Source organism: Danio rerio, chromosome 14, assembly GCF_052040795.2.
Source record: "Danio rerio strain M-AB ecotype USA chromosome 14, GRCz13ab, whole genome shotgun sequence".
Classification (NCBI taxonomy): Eukaryota; Metazoa; Chordata; class Actinopteri; order Cypriniformes; family Danionidae; genus Danio; species Danio rerio.
In genome coordinates this window covers 12382773-12389618 of record NC_141034.1, presented here as the reverse complement: position 1 = coordinate 12389618, position 6846 = coordinate 12382773, and the positions used below count along the sequence as shown (strand labels likewise).

Genomic DNA, 6846 nt, shown 5'->3' with positions numbered 1-6846 from the left:
GTGAGACACGTCACGGACTCACGGCACGGGCACACAGTATTTAGCCGTTCATGAAGGCTCATATGCGTTTGTTTCCATGATCCACGCGGTTTGTTGCATGTTTTCCCAAGTGGTGCTTGCTGCAGAGCCATTTGGGCGAGCTGAGCTCCAGCGAGGGGGAGCTTGAGCTCCACCTTTTTTGCACTTATTCTACGAGTGATGTCACTGGGGGTAGGGTTAGGGGTGGGGTTGGTGTACGCATTAAAACAGCTTACAGGAGGAGGAGCGAGAGCTCATGCTCCCCCTCGCTGGAGCTCAGCTCTGCTCAAATGGCTCTGCAGCGAGCACCCTCTCTGTTTTCCCCCGCGATCTTGTCAGGGCCGATCATACAGCAAAGCTGTGTGTGTGCTGCTAGCATTTTTGTCGGGAGAGCAGCACGAGAATTAGAGAATGGCGGACACTGTCTTTCATCAGGAGTTCGTTCACATTCAGACACATCACTGTGCTGCTGTGTTTGCCTAAATCCTCCAGATTACCAGCAGGGCTAATGGTTAAAATAGACAGGTCAGGAGACCTGCTGCACTGAGTCTGCTGGATACGGGGATTGAGGGAGAAGTCCTCATTTATAGGGTTTACATGAACACACTTATCTTTATAATGATATAAATTGTGGTTATGTGTATATGAAATTACGAATAACAAATGTAGCAGGGCATTAAATCACTGTTCATTTCTTGGCAAACTATAACTTTAACTTTGTAAACTATAAACTCATGCATCTCCTCACGGTTTGTCTCATTATGTGAGCTAAGGCCTGTTTCACACCGCAAGCGTCAGCGCCGCGTGAGCAGAGCGTGAGCAGCGCGTGTGTTTTCAGCGTCCATGTTAACAGATTAGAGCTTTCATACCACATGCAGCAGTGGCGCGTCAGAGCGAGGCGTGAGCGTCGCCGAAGCAGCAGTGCAGCGATAGTTTCGGCGCTGGGTCTATTTTTGACACGCTGCTCACGCTCAATTAAAGTGACAGTGCATTGATAATGACCAAAACTCATTGAATGACAGTAAAAAGTAGCAATTTTACCCAATAAATGCGTTAATAATGTCAAATGGTTTATAAATAGTCATTCAAATTAACTTAAAACGATTTAAAACGGCAACAAACATTTATTTAGGCCCGAACTACAAAACCAAATGTAAAACAATTTTAGTATCAGTTTTGCTTAAGTTGCACACTAGTGTTGTAGGAGAGGGGAAATAGAATATTTACGGGATTTGTAGTCCATGGCGAAGTGTAGTGTAGTTCGACACGCATGCTGGATGATGTGAGCTCGCTGTGTTCTGTGCAGCTGAGCAGAGGAAGAAAGTTTTAATCGGCTTTGTTTTATGTTCACTCTAGTTATTCCTACCGCGAGCTGTTTGCACTGTGAATCTGACAACACGAAAATAAGTAAAAGAAGGGCATGCATTGGTTACTTTTGTCCATCTCATCATCTGCACGAGCATGAATTAACGAGCTGTTATTCTGCCGCAGGACATTACTGAAGCGGAGAAAGTAACACTAGTTTGATCATGTATAAATATCATTATAACTATATTTTATAAATATTATTATAACTAGGTCTACAGCAACCTGATAATAAAAAAACAAATGATCTGATATCACAGGCGATTGTCTTCTGACTTTAGACACTTCTCATATAAGTTAGCTTGAGAAGCATACAGTACTATTTGATTTATAAAATTTGTAAAATAAACATTTGCAGGTTAAAGAAATAGCATAGGAGGGGCCTTGGTGCAGATGAAAAGTTTAAAAAGTGTATTTGTATATAGAGAGACATGGGTAACTAGATAGAATAGACAGAGATAAGTTGATCTCTGCAGCAGCTGCCGAAGAGCTGCGCGCTGCAGACGCAGCTGGTGTGAAAGGCAAACGCCTGCGTGCTGCTACTGCTCGACATACGCGCTGCTCACGCTCTGCTCACACGCCGCTGACGCTTGCGGTGTGAAACAGGCGTAACTGTCAACAACAGTTGATCGCTCACGTTCTCCCCTGCTGGCCACGCCCACTCCTGCCCGATGCTAGCGGAGCTCCACGCCCATTAATCATGCATCTTTTGAAAAAATTCTGAAGTAGACTTTAACTGAAAGTGGGGGCTGTCATGTCCCTTTAAAAGTTCAAAAATATTTTTAAAAATGTGTTATATTGTTTATAAAAACAACTTGTTAAACTAAACAGAATAAAGTGTGAAGGCTTAAAGTTGATAGGAAATAAAATGATTTCTTTAACTACTTTTACAGATGCATAAAATAACATAGCAAATGGAAAAAGGATTGAAAAAATTGAAAAAGGGATTTTGTCTGCAACTGATTCATCATACACTATAAGCTTGAATTATTAGAAAGTTTGTAAATGTGTGTGTGTGTGTGTGTGTGTGTGTATATATATATATATATATATATATATATATATATATATATATATATATATATATATATATATATATATATATATATACACACACAGTAAAATCTTCAGAGTACAATTTACTCAGTTCAGATAACATTTGGTTAAAGTTAATGAGACAATGATGGGGTTAATTAAGTGATGATTGAGCACTGATGATGAACACCTGCTGTTAATAAGCAGAAACAGAAGAGAAACACAAAACTACATCTACCTTCAGTCACAGCCATAGACTAAACAAACTGAAATAAAACACATCAAATCTCTCAAAATCTCAGCAAAGGATCCTTAAGTAACTCCACAAACAGCAGCTTTACTTATTAACAACATGTTTGGCCTTATTTCTGGCACACTCTATAAAATTCCATATAGTGATAATATTAAGAATGAACTTTAATAAGTATAACTTAATACTGTTAATAAACAGAAACAGAAGAGAAGCAGCAGCAGCTTCGCTCATTGGTTACCTGATTGACTTTATTTGACTTTATTGTTCACAAAAGTCCATATAAGATTTATTGAGAATTAACCGTTTTAGTTATTTACATATTACAAAAAAAAACATGTTTTTTTTCGCCTAATGTCACCATCATGGAGAAAAGTGGTTGATTTACTTGGACTCGATTTCCAATGTTGATTTTCTTTACTTGCAATGACAAGTGAAAAGAGAGCTAATGAGATCAAGATGATTGATCCTGTGTGGATTCTTACTCATGATAAGAGTAACTGTACAAGAAATTATGTTTAGATGATAGTATGATGGTATATAATATAACAAACAAAATTCATTGTTTTCCAAGAGAATGGGTGTCAGCTGTGGTGTTATATTAAAATACATTGTGCATCTGAATCACTTCAGAGACACAGACATCAATAATCAGCGTATCTATCTCAACAGTGGTTAGAGTTTTTTTTTTTTTTTGATGCAGTGCATGTTAAGACAATCATATGACATTTATCCATAGTTCCCAGCATGCACTGTAGGAAAAAACAAAACACAGAAAAAAAAAAAAAAAAAACTCACCATAGTTGAGAAGCATACGCTGATTCTTTATGTCTGTGGGTTTTAAGTGTTTCAGATGTTCAATCTGTTTTATGATCTGATAAAAGTATTGGTGAGCTACATTTTCTTAATACAGTGCTCCTTTTGTGATACAACATATAAACTTAATAGGTCAAAACCAACTTTACTGATTTGACCAGTGACCAAACCAGTCAATTATCTAGAGCACAACTGCTCTCTTTATACAACATTTGTCATAACACACATTTGCCAAACAAAGAGAAACTAACATTAGCAATTGAGCCAGAGTCCAAGTAAAGCAGCTACTGTTCTCCTCAATGGTGACAGCTTAAAAACAAAAAGTGTTTTTTTTTTTTTTTTTTTTTTTTTTTTTAAATGTTGCAAAAAAATTTTTAATTCTTAATATTATCACTATATGGAATTTTATAGAGTGTGGCAGAAATAAGGCCAAACATGTTGTTAATAAGTAAAGCTGCTGTTTGTGGAGTTACTTAAGGATCCTTTGCTGAGATTTTGAGAGATTTGATGTGTTTTATTTCAGTTTGTTTAGTCTATGGCTGTGACTGAAGGTAGATGTAGTTTTGTGTTTCTCTTCTCTGTTTCTGCTTATTAACAGCAGGTGTTCATCATCAGTGCTCAATCATCACTTAATTAACCCCATCATTGTCTCATTAACTTTAACTCTGCTGCTGAGTAAATTTTGCTCAATTTAGAGAGGGACCAAATGTTATCTGAACTGAGTAAATTTTACTCTGAAGATTTTACTGTGTATATATATATATATATATACATGCAAGTTTGTTTGTGAATCCCATGTTTTTTTATGGGAAGTGGTATACACATATTTCAGGTCCTGTTTTGTGCATGCACAATGATTAAAAATGAGGCCCCTGCCTTTCCTACAAAAAATATATATTAAGCAGAAAATTTTGTAGGCTGAAAATTGCTAAAACTATGGAAATTGTGTAGCATATAAATTCATCGGCCATCTTCTTTCAGAGCTAACAGTGCTGTATTTATAGCAGTAGGAGCGTGTGAGTTGTGCTTCAGTGTTGATGTGGCAGAGCTGTGAGTGGCTGCACTTTGACCATGGTAAGAGCTTTTCTGTTCTAACTGTGAGTAGGTGGACTCTCATCCACAGTTCTCTCTCTTTCTCTCTGTCTATGCACTGTATCTTTGTTTTCATCTGTCCTGCTACGAGTTATAAAAGGTTTCCATGGGAACTAAATGGAGATCACTCTAATAAAAAAATAAATAAATATAAGGAGAATAGAGCGAAAGAAAGATGTGGTTGGGGTAGTGCGAATACTGTGATGTGGTGATAGCCAGGGGCAAGACATGTAAGGACCACCTTACGATTATAATGCAGATTACAAATTTGGACAATCACTTTCATCAAAAATGTTAGTCGGTGTTTAAATGTAATAAATGCACAAGAAAGCACTTTTAGAAATAAAAAATCCAACACTAACAAATATGTTATTGATAATAGAAGTTAGTACACATTCTGCTGCAGCTGTTGAGACAAGAATCGTGAAAGCGACAGAGACATTTCGTAGTAGTTAGAAGTAACTGAATTTTTTGCTATTTATAAACTTCACAGATTTTTAAAAATTACATTTTAATGGTTTTGTCACATACAATATTGTTATTCTATGTAATTTATTCAGAACCTTAAATAGACATAAACATTTATGTTCATAAATGTATAATACCCTTATATATCTAAAATGGCCAGAGAACTGCCCAGTGTGATGAATATGAAGAGTATGTACAGTATTGTGAATCAGCTCTCCACAGCAGGTTGCAAAATGACCACAGTATACCAGCACAAAACACTGGCAATAGACATCCCCACACAGTTTTATGTTACGTATTCTTTAGCACTCAAAAAACCTCTCAAATGCTTAAATCTGACTTTAAAAACATCTGAAATCTTTATATGACAAATGCTGACAAGTACACACCAACTTTATGTGCAGTAAAGACAACAATACAAAGCAATACAAATTCAGTGCTCAGTTTAAAGTCCCATTTTCTTGGTTCCAGCAGAAATCTCGCTGAACGGTAAGTTTGTTTGAGATGTCAGATGTCTCGCCTCGAATGCAGACAACAGAAAACAGCAGTAGTAATCATCTAAGCGTATCTGTAGTAAATATTCAGGTTACTGGGTGAATTCTCTATTGGTAATACTGTGTAGGTGGAAGTACGGATACACTGTGTTAAGTCAAACTGGATGCCACATGATGTCATGAGAAAAGGGTCTGTTGCTGGAAGGGGCTGTGCACTAGTTGAATTATGCTAAATTAATTGTAACTTTAAAAATAATATATTGTAGTTTTTAACACTATTACTACACTTATTATTTACCAAACTGGGAAATAAACTCTTTTGTTATTTAAAGAGGACACAAGTAATATGCACTTATAGGTGAATCCACATAGTGACTACACACTCACAAGCACCACACAGAAGTCCACAGCCAACATCACACAAACATGTCATATATATATATATATATATATATATATATATATATATATATATATATATATATATATATATATATATATATATATATATATATTTTTTTTTTTTTCTCATAAAACATTTTTCTAAAGGTTCTGTAGACTTTTTTACTGGATGTTGGTAACAACTCTCAGAAAGTCACATATACAAAGAAAACAAAACTAATTAGTTTACTAATTACGTTCTGTGCAATAAAATGACACAGGGAAAAGTATTGAAAACACATGAAAAAAGGGAGCTGAAGAAAGGCAATGAAAGCCCAGACAGCAGCTGAAATCTCTCAGTAGTTAGCAAGCAACCATGACTCCTTCAGAATTGTAAATTAATTTTAGCTGCTTCATTTCAACATCTACATTACTAGGATAATGAAGATGAAACCAGGATGGACATTTTAGCAAGAAAATGATCCAAAACACAGGCAAGGGAACCCTCAAATGGTTTCAGAGAAAGAAAATCAAGCTGGCCCAGCCAATCACCTGACTTGAATCCAATAGAACTTACAAAATAAGGATTAGATTTGATAGACCAGACCCATAGAACCATCACAACTTTTACACTTTGTTTGTTAAAAAAAATCACACGTGAGCAATGCATGTGACTTTACACATGTGATGCATGCCTTTAAGCTGTCATGACCAAAAACACCTTTAATATAAGGTTTTACATACTGTACATTTCAGTAGTTCAGTACTTTCTCCATCATTCCATTGTTTTTACACATGACTAGTTTTTCTAATTTTCTTTTTTTTATTGTTTTTTTATGTTTGTATTGACTGAAAAATCTGGTTTCAAAATCTGGTTCAATTCCATGTCAACAGCTCTTTTAGAAATATTATTCCCAGGAAAAAACA

General features: G+C 35.9%; 1 protein-coding gene across 16 annotated transcripts in view; it reads right to left on the bottom strand.

Moving 5' to 3' along the window:
• Positions 1-6846, bottom strand: part of frmpd3 (FERM and PDZ domain containing 3) — a 195518-nt gene that overhangs the window by 175882 nt on the left and 12790 nt on the right. The gene's annotated exons all lie outside the window — the stretch shown is intronic.